The sequence below is a fragment of the Phoca vitulina genome, unplaced genomic scaffold, assembly GCF_004348235.1.
Source record: "Phoca vitulina isolate PV1807 unplaced genomic scaffold, GSC_HSeal_1.0 scaffold22, whole genome shotgun sequence".
Taxonomy (NCBI): Eukaryota; Metazoa; Chordata; class Mammalia; order Carnivora; family Phocidae; genus Phoca; species Phoca vitulina.
In genome coordinates, this window is record NW_022589725.1 from 21,177,526 (window position 1) to 21,198,064 (window position 20,539).

General features: G+C 39.1%; 1 protein-coding gene across 5 annotated transcripts in view; it reads left to right on the top strand.

Moving 5' to 3' along the window:
* The window catches only part of PLCB4 (phospholipase C beta 4), a 407,515-nt gene that overhangs the window by 15,435 nt on the left and 371,541 nt on the right, over positions 1-20,539 (top strand). For 2 of the 5 annotated variants that reach the window (XM_032419441.1, XM_032419444.1), the window contains exon 2: positions 15,552-15,595. The exons of 2 other annotated variants lie outside the window; for them this stretch is intronic. The gene's annotated coding sequence lies outside the window, so the exon portion shown is untranslated. Of the gene's footprint in view, positions 1-15,030; positions 15,596-20,539 lie in introns of those variants that run through there. One more of the 5 variants, XM_032419442.1, reaches the window with a different exon arrangement.

Genomic DNA, 20,539 nt, shown 5'->3' on the forward strand with positions numbered 1-20,539 from the left:
CCAGTTCTGGCCAGCAAGACATGGATGCACATCTTTGGGTGGGCTCTTCCTTCCTGATGTCTTCCTTTCCTTCCTGGAACTTGGACGCGATGGTTAGACTTGCAGATGCCATCTTGTGGCTGTGACAGAGCACACACCAAGGGTGGCAAAATGGGAAGCAGAGGGTGTCGTTTCTTGATGACTTACTTGAGTGGCTTTAGCAGCTCTAAGCAACTTACCTATGAGTTTCTTGTTAACTGAGAAGAAGTGACTGATTAAGTCGCTTTGATGGGTGTTATAGACCAAATTGTGCCCCCCCCCCAAAACTCATACATGGAAGCCCAAACCCCTGCTAACTCAGAATGTGACTATATTTGGAGACAAGGCCTTTGAAGAGGTAAGTTTAAAATGAGGCTATTCAGGGGCGCCTGGGTGGCTCAGTCGTTAAGCGTCTGCCTTCGGCTCAGGTCATGGTCCCGGGGTCCTGGGATCGAGCCCCGCATCAGGCTCCCTGCTCCGCGGGAAGCCTGCTTCTCCCTCTCCCACTCCCCTTGCTTGTGTTCCCTCTCTCACTTTGTCTCTCTCTGTCAAATAAATAAAATCTTTAAAAAAAAAAAAAAAAAAATGAGGCTATTCAGTTGGGACTTAATCCAATCTGACCGGTGTCCATATAAGAAGAGGCTATCAGGACGCGGGAGAGAAACCAGGGATGTGTGCGCACAGAGGAAAGGCCGTGTGAGGACACAGAGAAATGCAGACATCTTCACGCCGAGGAGACTTTCCAGAAAACAGCCCCGTCGGCACCTTGATTTTGGACTGGCAGCCTCCAGAACGAGGAGAAGAAACATGTCTTGTTAAAGCCGCCCAGTCTGTGGTCGTTTCTGTGGCGGCCTGGCAGACTAGGACAGAGGGGTTCCCTTTACATATAGCTGTTGGCAGTCCGACTGACAGAACAAAATAATTTCAATGATATATTAGTTCTACTATTTTTTTTATGGATGTTGTCCTCACAGCACTTGTGACATTGTGCTTTGTTTACTTCCACTGTCCTGCCCCTACACACACACACGCGCGCGCGCGCACACACATACACGCACACGCACACACGCACACGTGCACACACACACGCACACACGTACGCGTGCGCACACACATGCACACACGCACACACACTCGCGCGCACACACACACGCTCTGAGCTTCAGTAGGCTGAGGTTGCCAATTTCTGTTTCCTCCTTCATAGCATAATATTTGCACATAGCAGGCATTTTATATTTGTTTGTAGAATAAATTATTGAAAAGAAGGTACAGTTGACCCTTGAGCAACACAGGGGTTAGAAGTGCCAACTGCCTGAGCAGTCGAAAATGTGCATATAATTTTGGCTCCCCAGAAACTTTACTAATAGCCCGTTGTTGACCAGAAGCCTTACTGATAACACTGATAGCTGATGAAGACATATTTTATATGTTAGCATTATATACTGTATTCTTACACGAAAGTAAGCTAGAGAAAAGAATATGTTATTAAGGGAATCATAAGGAAGAGAAAATACATTTACAGTCCTGTACTGTATCTATTGAAAAAAATCCACACATAAGTGGACCTGTGCAGTTCAAACCTTTTTTGTTCAAGGGTCAGCTAACTGTACTTGACAATATTTAGGAAAACAGAATGGTTAGAGTAATGATAAAAAAAAACCCTGTATGCTCTTTTTTCATTGCAAAATAATAATTTTGGGATTTGAGCATATATTCCTAATTTCAAAAGGTGCTTTTGGCTTAAATTGGTTTAGTTTGCAGGGGATTTGTTTTCCCTGAATTTTCACATCAATTTGTTTATAGGCAGGGATTTAGGTAAATCCTATATTGCCTCTAGTCAGTTCCTCTATTTTTTCTGTATGGGTTTAACATTCTTTAAGGAGTCTTAGAGTTGAAACATTTCATGTTAAATGAGCTTAAATCATTTCCCATAATTAGGAACTTGAATCACTGCCTAATTTACAATTTGATAAGTAATGTGTACTTATTGAATTTCACTGCTATCAATCTAAGTCCTGGAGTAAGTTTTTTTTAAAACAAAATAGAAAGGGTTTTGGTCCTCCTTTCTTTGCTTTTTAACTTCTAACTGACCTTTTAAGTAGTCAAGGAAATACTTTAATTTCTTTTTAGGTAGTTGGTGCTTTTCTAATATTCTTTTGTGTGAAGAATAAATTGTGTGGCCTTTCATGAGGTACAGTATAGTGTTGTGCTTGATTTGGTGCTTTTTAGACAGTATAGTGCTATGTTCTTAGTTAAACCAGACAGAAATTTGACAGCTGAGATATGATGTATTTTCTTTAGAATATTCTACCCAGAACCTGACCTAGGTACAATATTGAATGGGGTCAACGTAATAACATGTCTTGACTCCTTTTTGTATGTGCATGAAATTTCAATGACTACATGAACTCATCTGAATGTATTTGAACACACTAATTTTGAGCCCTTCAGCTCTTTCAAGCAATCATAACTCATTCACATTATTTATTTTTTTAAAGATTTTATTTATTTATTTGACAGAGAGAGACAAAGTGAGAGAAGGAACACAAGCAGGGGGAGTGAGAGAGGGAAAAGCAGGCTTCCTGCTGAGCAGGGAGCCCAACACGGGGCTCAGTCCCAGGACCCTGGGATCATGACCTGGGCTGAAGGCAGCCGCTTAACGACTGAGCCACCTAGGCTCCCCTCATTCGCACTTTTTAAATTAGATTTGTGCAGTGGCTAACATACAGTAGGCTCTTTTTAAAGAATTTATTTATTTATTTGGCAGAGAGAGACAGTGAGAGAGGGAACACAAGCAGGGGGAGTGGGAGAGGGAGAAGCAGGTTTCCCACTGAGCAGGGAGCCCAATGCGGGGCTCAATCCCAGGACCCTGGGATCATGACCTGAGCTGAAAGCAGACAACTTAACAGTTGAGCCACCCAGGTGCCGTAACACACAGTAGGATCTTAAATGTGTCCTAAAATGAGTTTGTAAAATCGGGACAATGATCATATGCTGTTATAATACTTCTCTTTCTTATTTCATGGTTTTGTATGTCCTATTTTGGATTTGTATGCACTCTGCTGTTTCTAAAATTGGTAGCTAAGCAATGCATTTTTTAACATTAATTATCAAGTTTTGTCTTACTCTTAAATTTCTTGTGGTTACATGGGGCAGCACAGTGAGCATCTATCTACCTTGCAGACACCCACTTTTCTGGGTTGAAAATATATTGACCTTGACTATAACCTTGACATTTAGGAGCATTGACTAGACTCTGACTACATAAAGCCCAGTGTGATGGTAAATGCCTGTTCCTATAATGTTCTCAATTACACAACAAAAAGAATCCAGAAAAGTTGTCAGGAAACTCGAACATTTTATATAGGGATTGGCCTTGTACAGCACAGACTTACCCACAAGAAAGAGTTCATTTTCTAAAGAATCTTTTACCAAATTGAAGGTTAGGATTATGATCTTGAGGCTATGACTCTGGTTGTTATAATCACAACATCTGGAGGAATGTCTCTTTCTTCCTATGAACAAAATGATATGTTTACACTTTTTTGGGGGAGGGATGTTACAAAATGTGTCTATTGCATGACTCGTTTTATAGTATAAGAGGTGATTTGAATTAAATTATCATTGAAATTTTTACCCTGTCTGCTTTACTCACTTAGACCATATGACTTTAACAGAAGAAAAAGTGATTATCTGAAACTCATTTTGTCTCAATTGAAAAGGATAGATTTTAGAGTTGAGGATTCCACACAGAAAAATACCTTTCCAAATTTATTCTCTCTACAAAGTGTAGCATCAACGTATGGGAAGAAAACCAGCATTTTTCACGTACTTAGTAAAGGTCAGGCATTCCACCAGTTACTTCCATTTGGAGATAACTCATCAGGGGAGACAGTTTAGCAACATGGTTGTGTGTGTGTGTGTGTGTGTGTGTGTGTGTGTGTGTGTGTGTGTGTGTGTCTTGTGGGGCTCTAGCTTTGTCATTGACTAGCTGAGTATCATTCAGGCATGTTACTGAGATAGGTGGTGATCTCCCCATTCTGTAGATAAGGAAACTGAGGCCCATTTAAGTAAATTTCTTCAGGGCCACACAACTAGTGATGTGCAGTGCTTGAATCTAGAGCCAAACCCTGCTCATGATCCAACTTCCTGTCTCTCATTCTGAGTGGTCCCCTTTCCCAGGCTGTGTTTTTGCATAGCTACTGAGTTGATGGTTTCAACCAAGTAGGCTAGTTGCTTTCATGTTGAAGGAGCTCAGATTAGAGGTATGGTTATAAGAAGAAGGCTCGGAAAAGGAAATTGGGAGAGGGGACTTGTAGTTGGTCATTCCCCTAGCTAAGTGTCCTTGAGCAAGTCACCTGTCTCACTTTCCTTATCTCATAAATGAAGGACTTAGGCTTCTAGAACTTTCAGATTTACCCTTTGATCATCATGAAGTATTCCTCCTTGTCTCTAGTAAGACTTCTTGTGTTATAGTCTATTTGTTTTAATATAGCCAGTTCAGCTGTCTTTTCTTACTGTTTGAACCCATGGTGTTAACTTTTTCCCTTCTTTTGACCTATTTGTGTGTTTCTATTTAAAGTTTTTCTCTTTGTTGGGCAAGTATGGTTGATTATTGCTTTATTATTATTTTTATCATCATCATTATTACTATTTTTATTCATTCTGACAGTCTGCCATTTGACTGGAGTGTTAGTCCATTCCATTTAAAGGAGCTGTCAATATGGTTATATTCTGGAGGTAAAGTTTGAAGAGGTATATTACATTTGCATTTTGATTTTCTGTATCTTCTCAGTTTTCTAATTTAACTTCATGAAAAAAAAATCTTGTATAGGTTGGATACTTATTAGTGTAACTGGTTTGTTGAGTGGGTCACACTTAGTAAGACAAACAGAAAGTAGTTTTATTCTTTTCCCACCTTGATGTTGGATGATATTTTTGGCAGATTCCATAGCTTTTGAGTCATTATAAAGTATAAAAACAACCTAATTTTTGAATATTAGAGAAAAATGTGTTACAATATGAATCAGAACTTCCATTTTCCCATCCAATGTAGAGCTTCTCCCCTTTTCCATCCTCAGATATGACCAGTGGCTTAGTGATCATCAGTGAGAAAGAAAGTTCATTTCTGGTTTAATTCTTCTCTTTGTTCTTCCTTCCCCCAAGGCGGGGAGGGTGGTCTCTGGCTCCTCCAGAGTTGGCAGGGGGCAGAAAGGGGGGTTAAGACAGTTTTACTTGGCTGGTGTTGTTTCTTTTCATGGCCAGTTCATCCTCATACACAGCCTGATATGGTTTTTTTTGGAGATCCCATGCAGGTTGATTGACACCATGCCATTCCTGGATGTGGGCAGTGTAACTTCTGCGTAATCATTTATGATCTTGGGCTCCTGTCTTCCAGTGGTATATCACTGGTGTGTCCCTGAGCCCTAGTCCGGGCAGCCTACTTGGGTGGAGATCTTTTAGGATCACTCAAATCTCACTACCCTCTGTGGTATCCATTTGGTCTATAGGAAAACTCATATGTCAACACCATCAAACTCTTTAAGTGTAGCCCATTTCCTCTTTTACTGAGCTTCTGTTGCCTCGCTGTGCTACTGAAGGTAGTATCGGCCGGGCTCCATTGCTCCAGCCTCACACGTGCCCCTCAGAACAGGCTGTGCGTTTCTGCACAGACGCAAACGTCCAGCCAGGGGATAGGATCTCAGCCTCCCTCCTTGCAGGTAGCCTCAATGTGTGAGGGGTTGTTGTAGGCAGTTGGTATGAGCTGATAGACAGGGAAGGAAAGGGAACCACTCTTTGTTCCTGAGAATTCTCTCTGAAGACGTGTCTTCTGCAAGTTCCTCTCACATGTAGACTTGGGGGGTCGACCTCAGGACCGGTTTGGGCACATGTTAGCACATCCTGTGGTCACGTGCAGGGAACTCATCCCCTATTGTCTTTAGCACTGAGACTCTAGCTGAAAATCTGAAAAAGTAAGAGACTTCCTCTTCTACTTCTGTTTAAAAGAATTTAGAACTGATTGGCTCTGTAGCAAAATGCACAGATAAGTGTTATACTTTCAGCTACATTTATAACTTGTGAACTACCACACTTTATAATCTTCTCCCTTCACAGTAATGAGAAATACTAAGTATAAAATAAATGCTTAATGAATTTACTCATGATGACTGCAGGATATTGGTCTCTGGGGAAAGTAAGGATGACCAATATGATAAGAAGAATGAGGTTTCTAATCTGTAACACTCTTTGCTAATTTGGCTAAACAGACTTAAGTGGAACAAATATAATTCAAAACTATTGTTACCTTTTGGTTTTGTTGATGGTTTCCTTTGCTGTGCAAAAGCTTTTTATTTTGGTGTAGTCCCAATGGTTTATTTTTGCTTTTGTTCTCCTGGCCTGAGGGGACATATCCATAAATATGTTGCTAGGGGTGATGTTTAACAGATTACTGCCTATGTTTGCTTTCAGGAGTTTTATGGTTTCAGGTCTCATACTTAAGTCTTTTAATCCATTTTGAGTTTATTTTTTGGTATGGTTAAGAACGTGGTCCAGTTTTATTCTTTTGCTTGTAGTTGTCCAGTTTTCCCAACACCATTTATTGAAAAGACTGTCTTTCCCCATTGTGTATTTTTACCTCCTTTGTCATAGATTAATTAACCGTATGTGTGTGGGTTTATTTCTGGGCTATTTTGTTCCATTGATCAATGTGTTTGTTTTTGTGCCAGTACCATACTGTTTTGATTACTAAGGCTTTGTACGACATCATGAAACCTGGGATTGTGACACTTCCAACTTTGTTCTTCTTTCTGAAGATTATTTTAGCTGTTTGAGGTCTTCTGTGGTTCCATACAAATTTTAGGATTAGTTTTGTGAAAAATGCTATCGGTATTTTAAAAGGAGTTGCATTGAATCTGTAGATTGCTTTGGGTAGTATGGATATTTTGATGATATTAATTCTTCCAGTCTATGAGCATGGTATACCTTTCCATTTGTTTGTGTTGTCTTCAGTTTCTTTCATCAGTGTCTTATAGTTAGTTGGTCAGGTTGACCAAACTGAAACCTGAAACTGAGTTGACAGGCACCTCTGGTGGAAATCTCTAAACAGTTTAGATCATATATATATTTATATATTTTATATATACTATATGAGCGTATTATACATATGTATATGTAATATGTGTATATGTATATAAGTCTGTGTGTATAGGTGAATATGTTTATTTAATGAATATGTATATACACACATAAATATATGTATTATTTATAGTCCTGATATAGCTGTCAAAGAAAGCAATGACATGATGGAGTTACCTCAAATATATTTTAAGAGCTGGCAAAGAATGAATAGCTAGCATAGATAAAGGAGAAAGATTTGGAACAAGATACAGGTGATTTTCCTAATTTTTAGAGCAGATACAGATGGATATAAAATGTATTTGTCAGTTTACTGATTAGCTTATCTTAAAGTAGAAAATAATCTTAAAACATTTAATATGCTTTTGTACTAGAGTCTATAGGTGACGATATGATAAGCAGTCATCTTAAAGGTATAGATTTGATTTTGACTGGAATTAATTACCCATATGTTTTCAAAATATATTAACATCTATCCTTTATTATACAATAGTGGTTTATCTGAATATCAAGGTCTAAAAAGGTAATGTCTAATGCTTAAAAAATAACCTTGGAGCTTACAAAAGTAATACATGATCATGCTAAAAATATCGGAGAATAACTGACAAGCACAAAGAAGGCAGCTAGTGCTCTTAATCTCATCATAAACAGATAACGATTATAGGCCAGAAGGAGAAACACCAGATTGCTTTTTGTTTATTGATACATTTTTTTTCCACAAGTTATAAAAAATGGTCCTTTCATGGTAGAACTTCCTTTGATCTATATTTAATCAGCTCACTTACTTTTTCTGTTAAAGACTAATAAGAATTCCCTTTCATGGCAAGACTTTATATGTGGGAAGCTATACCAAGACTGTGTCCAATATAATCAGAAATCTGCTAAATATAACTTTCAAACTTTATTTGTAGATAGATTTTGATGTAATTTTCTGAGCCTTAGTCAGTTGTTAAGAATTACTTTAAGATGCAGAAAAAGAAATAAGGAAAGTGAGCTGGTGCATAAGGAAAGAAGTATTTTAACATTTATGCCTGTTTTTAGTTCTAGCATTGGAACTACTTATGGCAGTTAATCTAAGGTGGACCTCAATATTTCATTTTGTAAATGGGGCAGTATCTGTCTGATTGTGGGGTCAAATGCAAGGGGGAATATAAATGCTTTTGGCCTATTTTTGGGGGGGTATACTTTAAATAAGATAAACATTCATGAAGGAATCCTAATTTGATAGAAAGCTTGGAGTTTTAGCCAGATATTTAAAAGAAGTTGTGTACAGAGTTCTACTTTAATTATTACCAGACACTGTCTTTGTAAGAGTACTTCATTATCCTGTTTCATTCATTGTGAAGCTTGTCTTTAAAATCATTAGCCTTTGATGATGAGTGAATACTTTAAAAAATAACTTTACAGAAGAAAAACTGTGAGTGCTATGGAGTTATTTAATTGAGGATACTGTTTTTTTTTTTTTTTTTTTTCCTGTATCGGGAAAGAATTAAAAGGGGGTAGCTTAAAAAAAGAAAAAGAGTATGTTTATCTTCTTAAAGACAATTCAGCCATTATTTGGAAAAAGATTCAGTGTCTTTATATTAAGTCATGATTTTTTTCCCCAAAGATCTCTATATGGAAAAAATTTAAAATATAAATAAATAATCTATAGTTATAGCAAGGGGGAGGAAGAAATGGAAATGTGCTTTATCACATAATAACTATCTCAATTCAAGTTTTTTTTTAAATGGGTATTGGCTAGCTGTCCTGATAGAAATCATGACTTGCAAAATACTCCATATTGTTTAAAAATCAGTGGAAATGTTAAGCTGAAATGGCAGAACAAAGAAGCTCATGTTTAGGCTGATACACTGCGGTTCACTTTTCCATCAAGCACATACATCATAGACTGCACATATTGTGTAAAAATAATTGCCAAATGTTTCGGGGGTGGTGAGTCTATTTCTTCTCCATCAGAATTTATGAAGTTGTTAAATTGGAGTCATAACAGTTTATTTCATTAAGATGTTTACTGGATAAATATTTTCAGTAAATTTTCATCAACTTCAAGGAGGAATTATTTATTCAATGAAGTGTTAGGAGGCTATCACAAAAGGCACCTTTTTTTTTTTTTTTAATTCTTTCTGCAGTAGAGTTTTTTCCCCTTTTGGTTCAAGTGAGTCTATTATTTTAACTGCTTCGATGGATCTGATATGTTGTATGCATAGAAACAGTAGGTTTTATCTGTAAGCCCACCTGCCAACCAGTCTCTAAGCTCTTGAGGCCGCGCGATCCGTAAACGGGGCATGGAAAGTATGGTGCATGTGTGTACCCTACGCGGGGTGGGTGCAGAGCTGTTGATTTCTGAAACTGGAGCCATAGACTCATGGGTTTATTTTGCATCATTTCTAGGTCATATAAGTACATAGTGGCTTGCTTTTAATATGCTGTAGGTATGTAGACATTCTGTTACTCCTTACAGCTCTAAGATGAGCTAGAGAAGGTCACTATCTGTGTCATGCCAGACCCCGTCTGATTTCTGACATGGACAAGAAGTAATTGTGCTTGAGGTTACAGTGAACCCTCACTCTGCGGATTGTTTTCGAGGCCGTAAATGAAAGGTTCTTGTGACTGTTACCTCCACTAATGTGTACAAGTTATAAACAATATTTTAGTAAATACCAAAGAGAAGAAGCAGCATGGTCTAGTAGAAAAGCGAGAGCTGACCTTTTTGGGTTTTGAATACCAACTGTGCCTTTTATTAGATACGTGACCTTACGTGAGCTCCTTAGGTCCCTCTGAATTTGTCCCCATCTAAAAGGGAAGTAACTAACTGTGTGTGTGTGTGTGTGTGTGTGTGTGTGTGTGTCTGTGAAGATTATGAAATACTGCATGCAAAGTGCCTAACACATCGCCTGGCTTATAAGAGCTACTTCTTAAGTGTAGGCCATTGACAATTTCTCTAGAAATTTGACATTTCTCTAGACATTTGACAAATATGTCATGTTGGGTCAGTTGAACAGTACATACAACTCATTGTATTTGTAGAAATGATGCGTACAGATTTTTTTTAATAAGGATTGCATACTTTTCATAAACTTGGAAAAGTGATCTGTATGTTGTTTTGCTCATTCGTTCATTCAGCATTTTTCGGTACTTGTTACATGTCAGCTTTCCTCAGTTCTAGGAATTTATGTTTTATCAGGAGAGATCAATATCTAAGGGAGAAATGACTAGAATTTTAAATTCCACAGAAGGTGCATTGCGAAGGCCCTGTGGAAGCACAGAGTAGGGCCATCTGGACCAGGACATGGGACAGCCCTTAAGCCCTCAAGATGTATCCTCCTATTCTTGTTTTCTGTTTTTTAGAGATGTTTCATTTCTGGCATTGAATTTAGCCATACTTATAAATATTTCCTTTTCTTTGTTGAGACATACAGATTTTGAAGTTAGTCTTAAGGTGGAAGATTTTCCATTTCTCGATCAGTGGAATAGATTGCTCTCTTTCTGGCAGCATTATCTTTTGTATTCCTAACATGGGAGTGTGGTGGTCCATAGGAGGGCACCGTGTGGCTTGGTAGAATGACATGGCCTGCTGTTTGCTGATGGCTTTCCTCATGACTGCTCACCCTCAAGCTCGTTGGCCTTTTAGTGGGAGGCGTGCTCATGATGAGTGGAAACTGTTGATGAGTCAGCGAGAGTTATGTGACTGTGTTATCGGATAGTTATGTGGAACATCAGTCAGTGGAAATAGGAGCAGCTTTAAGAACACAGCCGGGTTGGGAGGTAAATCAAATCTGGTGTTAGAATGTTTTTGGTTGTGAATTATAGAAAACAGGAACTTGAACGAGCAGAGGTTTGTCACTCCTAACATGAACCTAAGCAATTTTGGGGCGGGGGGGGTTTGGTATGTAGCATGTCAGCAATGCCACCAGAGAACCAGGTTCTTTCTTTCTTTCTACTCTTTTTTGTCTGCCTTTTGTTCTCATGGTTGTGAGATGGCTCTACACCTCCCAGTAGCTTTTCCCAAGAAAGAGCGAAGGGACTGTGTTCATATAATGAGAACACACTTTCTCAGAGCCCGTTCTCTTGCATCTCGTTGGTCTGAACTGCATCCCATGGCTTACCCCTAGCTGCAAGGGAGTCTGGGGAACAAACCATTTTAGCCTGGCTTATTGCCACCTACAAGCAAATCAAGGTTATGTGTGTTGGTTAGACAAACAGCCATGACTCCTCTATCTGAGGATTTTATTTTATTTTATTTTATTTTTGTCATTTCTAATGACCTTAAGTCATGATTTGGTGAGCATTAATTGCCACCTCGTTAATGCATTTATTTGACAAATATTTATTAAATGCACAATTAAATGCCATTCCTAATTTAATAAAATATGAAAAATATCTGAGTATGGATGTAAGCTAATGACAGTTTTTCTTAGCTTATGTAGTAAACCGCTGGAACTGTGATTTTCAAATTTTTTTTTATTTTTTAAGATTTTATTTTTATTTATTTGACAGAGAGATAGAGAGTACAAGCAGGGAGAGCAGCAGGCAGAGGGAGAGGGAGAAGCAGGCTCCCCGCTGACCAAGGAGCCTGATGTGGGGCTTGATCCCAGGACTCTGGGATCATGACCTGAGCCGAAGGCAGTTGCTTAACCAACTGAGCCACCCAGGTGCCCCTGGAACTGTGATTTTCAAATTGAAAACAAGTGAATTTTGTTTAGCTGACCTCCATCATGCAACTCGTTCATAATTATTACCCACATACTCCCTTCTCTAACCCTTGATCCTTTTGCCGATATATTTGGAAAGCTGCCTTGTAAGTCCGAGTTGTTCTGGTTTTCCCATAATACTCCCTTTTCCAGCTTTTATATGCTTATCCATTAGGTCAGACAAATTTCCTTTTCAGAATTTGGCATTGTTTCTTTATTGGAAAGGAAACATTGTTTTAGGCCAGGAAAACTTGAAAAAGAAAATAGAAAACCATCAGCTACTTTAAAAAAAAAGATCAAATCTCATGTTAGGATTTAATGTTGGTCTTGTGCTGTTCTGTTTAGAGGGAACCAAGGTTGGTTCTTGCCCCTGGTTTATCTTTGAAGAAGTCTTGGCAAAGCTTTACACATGCTCTTTCCCCAAACCATGACATAAATCCCGCTTTTTAATTTATGTCCAGTGTCAGATTTCCAATAGTGGTGTCTGGCAGGGTCAGTAAGTCAAATTCTGAGGCTGCGAGGATGATTTTACTTGGTATGTGACTTTCCCTGCTTATTGTGAAAGCTGGGCACTAGCCTCATATGACCCCTCCCAGTCTCTTTCAAATTCTAGCCAAATTAGTGGTATTATCTAGAGAGTGCCCATCTTTTGGCTGTCCCCCAGTGACAGATCACTCTGCTACGTAAGTGGGTTGCAGATCTGATAGTTTATATCTGTGATGCCAAAGTTTGCACCAATAAAGTCTCTCTCTCTTTTTAAATATTTATTTATTTATTTATTTATTTTAAAAAAATATTTATTTTTATTTATTATTTTAATATTTATTTATTTATTTATCTATTTATAGAGAGTGCAGGGGGGAGGAGCAGAGGGAGTGGGAGAGAGAGAAACTCAAGCAGACTTTGCGCTGAGCGCTCCATGTGGGGTTTAGTCTCACAGCCCTGAGACCACGACCTGAGCTGAAACCAAGAGTGGGATGCTTAACCAACCGAGACACCCAGGTGCTCCACCCGCCGTTATAATGATCCCCTCTTGGATCTCTTATTTAGAAAGATCTTAATTCAGGGAATAGATCACATTGATATTAATTATAAGTCATCCATTTCCCTACTTTTAGGAATCAAAGGCATATTTAACGACCAACAATATCTGACAGTCATGAGAAAAGCAGTGTTTCTGTGTTTCTGTCACTTAATTTAAAGCAGACATACTTGGAATAATAGAAAAAACGAGGAAGGTAGGTATTGTTATTCGGCAATTGAAATATTGACAAGAGCTTCAAGGCCATTATCACTTCCTTTATAAAACCATAACTGTAGGCTGTGCATTTTTTCTAGTGTGATGTTTAATTTTAAAATTTTTTGCTTATTTCCCTAGTTATTTCTCCTTTGTGTTGAAGGGTGTTTGGAAAAGGAAGGTTGTGATATTTATGATCTGTGCGTTTTTCTCTCTCTCTTTTTCACACAAAACTTTCATTGGATGACCATCTTTTAAGTTTTTGTTATGGAAAAATATAAATATAACCGAAAAGTAGAGCAGACACTATAATGACCTTTCATGCATCCTTCATTAAACTACAACAAATTCACGGACACTTGTTCCATCTGTTACCTCTCCTTGTCCACAACCCTGACTGGATTGTTTCAAAGCAAATTCTAGATATCTTCTTATTTCTGGATGGCCCATTATAAACTGAAGATCTATGAAGAGCTGCATACCTGTTGTTAGTGGGCCGTTGATTATGATTTGGCTCAGCATGTGCATGTTGAACTGTGTTTCTGAATCAGCCATCAGTTTGTCTTGGCTTTTTGGTCATTGTCGTTAGCCGAATTTACCGGCACCTGTAATTTCAGAAAATAGAATGGACCGCTGTTACCCTAACTGTGGGGTGTTGGCCGTGAGAGAGCCGAAGTCATGCATGCTGGCTCTGAAGTGGAGGGAGGCAGGAGAGACAAGGCCGCTGATGCTGGCTGACTTTGGGGAGTCCATGCAGGGAATTGGTGTTGCCTTGAAGGAGAGAAGTTCTGGAGCTACGTGTGACCAGGATGGTTGTACTCAGGAAGGGGCTGTGCAGGGTGGCTGGGGTCGCAGGATTCACATGCCTTTCAGTAAGGTGCTGGGAGAATTTCTTCCTTTACATTTACTTTAGGGTTAAAGATGGATTTTATTGTCAGAAAAGAAGGTGGCAGCTGAAGGAAGCACAAGCTAATCTAGGGAGTCCCCATCTGATCTGTGTGTGTGTGTGTGTGTGTGTGTGTGTGTGTATGTATGTGTGAGATTCCATTTATTCCGGAGTGGGATCTCCATGAATTAATGCATTGGTAGTCATTTCAAATTCTTGGAGCTCTTTCGAGTTAGAAATTGTGGTCCTTGTTTTTCAATCTACACATCATTATCCCTGCTGGAAGTTAAATTACTTTACACATGGAATCTAACATATCAGGGTCAGAGTCACAATTACAGTCTTTTTTTTTTTTTTAAGATTTTATTTATTTATTTGACTCAGAGAGAGAGATAGCGAGAGAGGGAACACAAGCAGGGGGAGTGGGAGACGGAGAAGCAGGCTTCCTGTTGAGCAGGAAGCCTGATGCAGAGCTCGATCCCAGAACCCTGGGATCATGACCTGAGCCGAAGGAAGATACTTAACGACTGAGCCACCCAGGCGCCCCCACAATTACAGTCTGTGGACAGTATTCCATGGGCTCTTTTAATTAGATTTGGTAGAAACAGTTTATAGGAGTCGATGATTAACTTATATTAAACTATAAACCATTTACTTCCTTATTTGGGCTTGAGTATATAAAATTAAAATATTAGAATAATTTAATGTATGCCAACAAGTAATTTTGAAAGGAAAAGTCACATTTAGTATTTATTAGGGACTAGCAGATTTCGATGTCAATTATTTATTGAAAACAATAAATGTGAAATAAAATCAGAGAGATCTTATTTTGATTCATTTTCCTTTATATATTTTTCTTTTTTTTTTTTAAAGATTTTATTTATTTATTTGACACAGAGAGAAAGCACAAGTAGGCAGAGCAGCAGGCAGAGAGAGAGAGAAGCAGGCTCTCCACCGAGCAGGGAGCCGGACGCGGGGCTCGATCCCAGGACCCGGGGATCATGACCTGAGCCGAAGGCAGCCGCCCAACCGACTGAGCCACCCAGGCGCCCCTATATTTTTCTTGATCGAAAAGTCTTAGCCAAGAAAAATCGAGCCCATAAATATGGCTTATTAGCTAGGACAATAAAAAATATACAATAGGAGGTAACAGCTGCTTATAGTTTTGTTACCTTCTGTTACCTACACAGGCTCTTACAACTTCTTCACCTCATTTCCCCCCTGGAAAAATAGAAACAGGAGTGGAATTTTATTCATTTACTTCATGGAATGAAAGTATTGAGTATATGTCATTGGGATAAGTAAATGCTTCAGTTCTAATTTTGAAAAATTCCTGTTTATTTTGATCTGTTTCCATTTGATTTTGTTCATTTGCTCCTTATAAATCAAATCATTGGAATCAAAATCTTTACTGAGATGGAAACAAAGAAATATTTTAAGTCTAACTTCAGAAATTTCTATTTGTTTGATATTATAAATGAAGCCATACCATGAGAAAATGAGAGCGCTATGGTCTTCAAAGCTCACCTTCGCTACTTTCTGTTATTAGTTGGATAATCTTTCTTCTTTTCCACGCCTATAGGAAAAGACATTACGGAATCCTGAAACGTGATCTTCCTTAAAAAGGTAGGTGTATGTGCTTTTTAAAATTAATTTGTGATGTTTTAAAAAATTTTATCTTGAGTAAATTACAACCCAAGACTACTTAATCAAGAAGCAATTTTTATGCTGCTAATGCATGCCATTGTGCATTGAATTAAAACCTCAGATTCAGCTTCCTAAATTCAATACTGAATTTCCCAGTCTTTTTAAAGCATATCTATTTTGAGCAAATTGTTGATGTCTGTAGCAGTCAGTGCATGTGAAGTGTAATAAGTGAATGTCTCTCATTTTAAAAATTGAAAGAGATTAATTTCCGCCTATCTTGGCGAAATATATTCCTCTTTTTTTGGTGGGTGACTTCGTTCTAGAAAGCCCAGGGAGCTTAGAAGAATAAAATGGTCTATGGCTCAAGTTGTGCTATCTCATGTTTTTTTCTATGAGATTTCTTTTTCAGAGCGTGGACTGTGGTTTGCATGATACTTTGTTAGACCTTGCTCTTCTTTGAAGCTAGAATGATAATTGGGCTTAACTGCAGCATAAATAATTTACATTATACATCTTGATACTTTGCAGCTGTAACCAAGTTGTGGGCATTCTTAGGTTTATGGAGCCTCCTGTAATCTGTAGAGTCTCTGAGAGGTTTCTAGATTTCATGGACTGAGCTCTGAGCCTAGTGGTTGCTGTTGTTTTCATCCAATACCTTTTGCTCTCTAATGTGGACCAACATCAGCCGGCCCTCCTGTTCTAAAAGGTGTGCTCGGGGACTTTGATTCTGAGGAGAGCGGTGGATCCCAAGAGGTCCTTGGACACATGAGTGTTATGGTGGGGCCTGATGGGGCTGTCACCCCAAAACACAGGATCTCCTCAGAGATTTTAGGATGTTTCAAGATCACAGAGGTCAAACCTGGCATTGCCATTCTATTTTCCCTTCAGTTTCCTCCCAAATTATAAGATTTTAGCTGTTCAGTCATTTCTGGGCAGAGAGGTTATGGTGTAGAAACATTTTCCCCATTTTATAATCAAGATTTTATTTATTTGAGAGAGAGAGAGAGAGAGCCCACATGAGCTGGGGGGAGGGGTAGACGGAGAGGGAGAACAGACTCCCTGTTGAGCAGGGAGCCCGATGTGGGACTTGATCCCAGGACCCTGAGATGACCTGAGCTGAAGGCAGATGCTTAACTGACTGAGCCACCCAGGTGCCCCTATAATCAAGATTTTTAATATTGATGGGGTCTTTCTTCATTCTTCCACCCATTTCACAAAAGTGACTTTTCACCTCCAGCTTAAAATGAACTTGTCCAGAACATGGCCAGCTCCAGCCTGGGAACCGCTCAGTAAACACTTGCTTTAATTTTTTCCCTCACATTATTTCTTCAGATTTTGGCTTTCAAGTTGACACAGAGAAACAAGTTAATCACAGGGAGTGAGTATACTTTCTGACAAAGTGATGATAGGAAGAGAGCTGATGAACATCATCTACCTGTTGAGTTGTAACAGTACACTTTTAGGACATCCAGATTGTTGGACCTTGATCTTCTTTGAAGTTAGCATGATAATTGGGCTTAACTACAGCATAAATAATCTATATTATACATCTGCTACCAGATATACATTGAAAAAATTTGACTTCCAAGTGTTGGGAAAGTTGCTTTTTCTTTCTCCAATACCAATCCAAATCCCCTCTTGTGAACCAAGACCCTCATTTGTGTAATATATCATCACAGATCTGCTGGCTACTTAGGATGATGCATCTTTAGAAGAGGGCTCCTAACCTGTGTGGGTCATAGAGCCCAGGAGGCTGGGGGATATTGTAAGACGTGCTGGAATCCATGGCAATATCAAGGATTGCTCACATATTAAATCGATACTGTGTCCCCTGTTTATGGATATTTGACAATTCTATATAGCTGCTACTGTTTTGAGGAAATATGCATGAATATAAAGTATTACTTAAGAGAAGCTTTTTACTATAATGGATTTTCTTAATAGGAGTTCAAGAGCCACTACTATACATGGTTAATAACTTGTTTTGACATTAAAATGGGTCACCATAATCAGAGACATTGAGAACTGTTGTTTTAGAACATAGTGAAGGCATCTAAATTAGGTTAGGATTGAGCCCAGGATCTAACCACAGATGTTCTTCAATAGTTATGGGAAAGAGATATCCACTTTTTTTTTTTTATATTAGATCAGGTTATTTGAGGCAATGGATTGGTTAGACACCAGCAGAAAGGCTCGTCTTGCACTTTCCGTGCCATAGCCAGAAGCCACGTGTTGCTATTTAAATGTAAATTTTAATTGAGAAAATTAAAAATTGAGTTCATCATTCACAGTAGCCATGGTTTAGGTGCTTAATGGCCACATGTGGCAAGAGGCTATATCCTGGACAGCACATAGATAGAACATTTCCATCATCACAGAAAGTTTTAAATCCAGAAAGCTGGATACGATTGTCTGTACTTTTAGTAGCTTTGCCCCTGAGGTCCTGGCATTGGATGGAGAAGACAGAGCCTGGTTTGCCTCATAGAATCGTGGAGAACTTTATGGACACGAGTTCCCTTGTGCATGAGTGGAAACGAAAATTGTTTTCCCCATAATCTTCTTCCAGTTCTCTCTCTCATGACAGCCCCCATCCCGTGACCGGTGGCATTTGATTTGTTAATGTTTTATTGTGTCTTCGGTAGACCTTTGTCACCATTTGGGCTGCCTGCCATCTGAATCCTTTTCCTAAATTTGGGGGAATCCGTCATTGTATGAAGGCGGGTGGGTTGAGAGTGCCCTGTTCCTCTTCATTTCCCAAAGAGAAACGCCCACATTTGTGTTTTTCCTGACTTGTGCCAGCTAGCAGGAGCACTTAAGGTCTGGCAAGCGTGGCACTGTGCCTTGGGAGTGATAACTCAGAGGGGCAGAAGGTGCTTTAGAATCCCGCCCATTACTGGTACAAGCAGCGGCTTTGGTGGCTGTGGACAGAGCCAGCTGGAGTGACTGGGACCTGTGGCTTTGGTGGTATGTAGTTCGGCTGTGGTGAACAAAAGAGAAATACTAAGGAAAACAGCTTTTCTGCATATGTAAGTAGCCGAGAGTAGCTTCACCTTTTCCAACTGACATCCTCCTCTACATGGAATCATAACAACAGTATAACAAAAGAAAATCAAGAGAACGAGAAATCAGCGATTCCTTAAATTAGCCTTAACACAAGTAAGATATTCTGATACTCTTTTATGGAAAGAAACACTTTCATTACTGGTAAGTAGAAGGCTGCATATTTAAGAATTATGGACACCCTCCTTTGGATTAGTAAAGGGACAACTCTTTTTCTTTTTCTTTTTTTATTTTTTGGTAGAGATTGGTGTTTATAATTGTTTCTTCCTGAGAACCTACTTGAAACCATTGCCTGTGAACAATCATAACAGTTTTGATTCTTTTTTTTTTTTTTTTAAGATTTTATTTATTTATTTGAGAGAGAGAATGAGAGAGAGAGAGAGAGCATGAGAGGGGGAGGGTCAGAGGGAGAAGCAGGCTCCTTGCTGAGCAGGGAGCCCAATGCGGGACTCGATCCCAGGACTCCAGGATCATGACCCGAGCTGAAGGCAGTCGCTTAACCAACTGAGCCACCCAGGCGCCCAACGGTTTTGATTCTTGCCCCCTGGGTCGATTGGCCTGTTTTATTTGTTTTCCAGAATAAGAGGGCTGTGGCACGTTGTTGTACGTTGTGCTTGAGCATGTAGTCTGTTCTTCTGGGTGCTGCTTCCCCACTTTCATGCACACAGCATTCTGTGAGACCATCTCTGTCATCCTGGGCAAGGCTTCTAAGAAACCCCGTGCTCTGTCTTCCTTCTTCCTCTGCTTGGATTTAGATGACCATGAACCATAGTGGATGTTGGGGAGACAGGATTGAAAAAACTGGGTCTATATGGCCACCTGAAAGAGGGCTCTTCCCCAACCAGAAAGACCCACATATTCTTCAAAGAACATCTTTTTTTTTTGTAAGTTTTTATTTATTTAAGTTATCTGTATATCCAGTGTGGGGCTCGAACTCACGACCCTGAGATCAAGAGTTGCGTGCTCTTCCAACTGAGCCAGCCAGGTGTCTCTTGAATAGAAATCAATGGCAATATTTGCAGTCTTTCTCAGTAATAACTCTATGCAATAGAAGAGGGAGCATAAATTACATGAACATGACGGAGAGAGAGAGAGAGAAAGAGGGAGAGAGAAAATTAAACTTCTATTGTGTTGAGCCTATATGTATTTTTGGATCTATTTGTTACAAAAGCTGATATTACTCATAGTACACCCTCATTCAGCAAATAAATCTCATCAATTATTACCTGACAATTCCGTTTTTAGTTACCCTTTATCTGGAACCTACTGCTACCACTGTTAGCATGGGTTCTATGTGTAGTCACAATGAGGCTGTGGAAGAAGCTAGGCACATATTTTCCTATATTGCCTCATCCTCAGGTAGGACCTCAGATAGACTTCAGAGCTAGAGGGGAGCTTGATGCCTCCTTGGAGAAACAGTTTGCCAGTTTTGTAAAATGTAGATGCAGCATTTTGAATGACTTCTTAGCCGTGAAGTTTGTGGTGCATGAGTGTCCAAGTTCAATGACTAAGTTTAGGTTCATAAATGTGTGGAAAATCTTTGACAGTCTTACTAGAAAGCATTTTCCAGGCTGAAGGGTTTCATGTAGGTTGTAGAGGAAGACAGTGAAGGTGGAAAGGATGCTATGAAATTATCTTAGATTAAAACAGCAGAAGAAAGCATGTGATGTTTATTCAGAAGTCTCAAATATTGTGGTTCAAGAGATTATCCGTTTTATGTTTGGCATCATGTGTGAATGATTGGTTGTCAGAGATGAGGTATAAGGGGCTTAATGTTTCTGCTTTGTAGTTTACTGTGTATTAGCTAATAATATTTTCCTCTTCTAAAATGTGGAAATAGCAACTGTGTACTTGTGAGGTTAT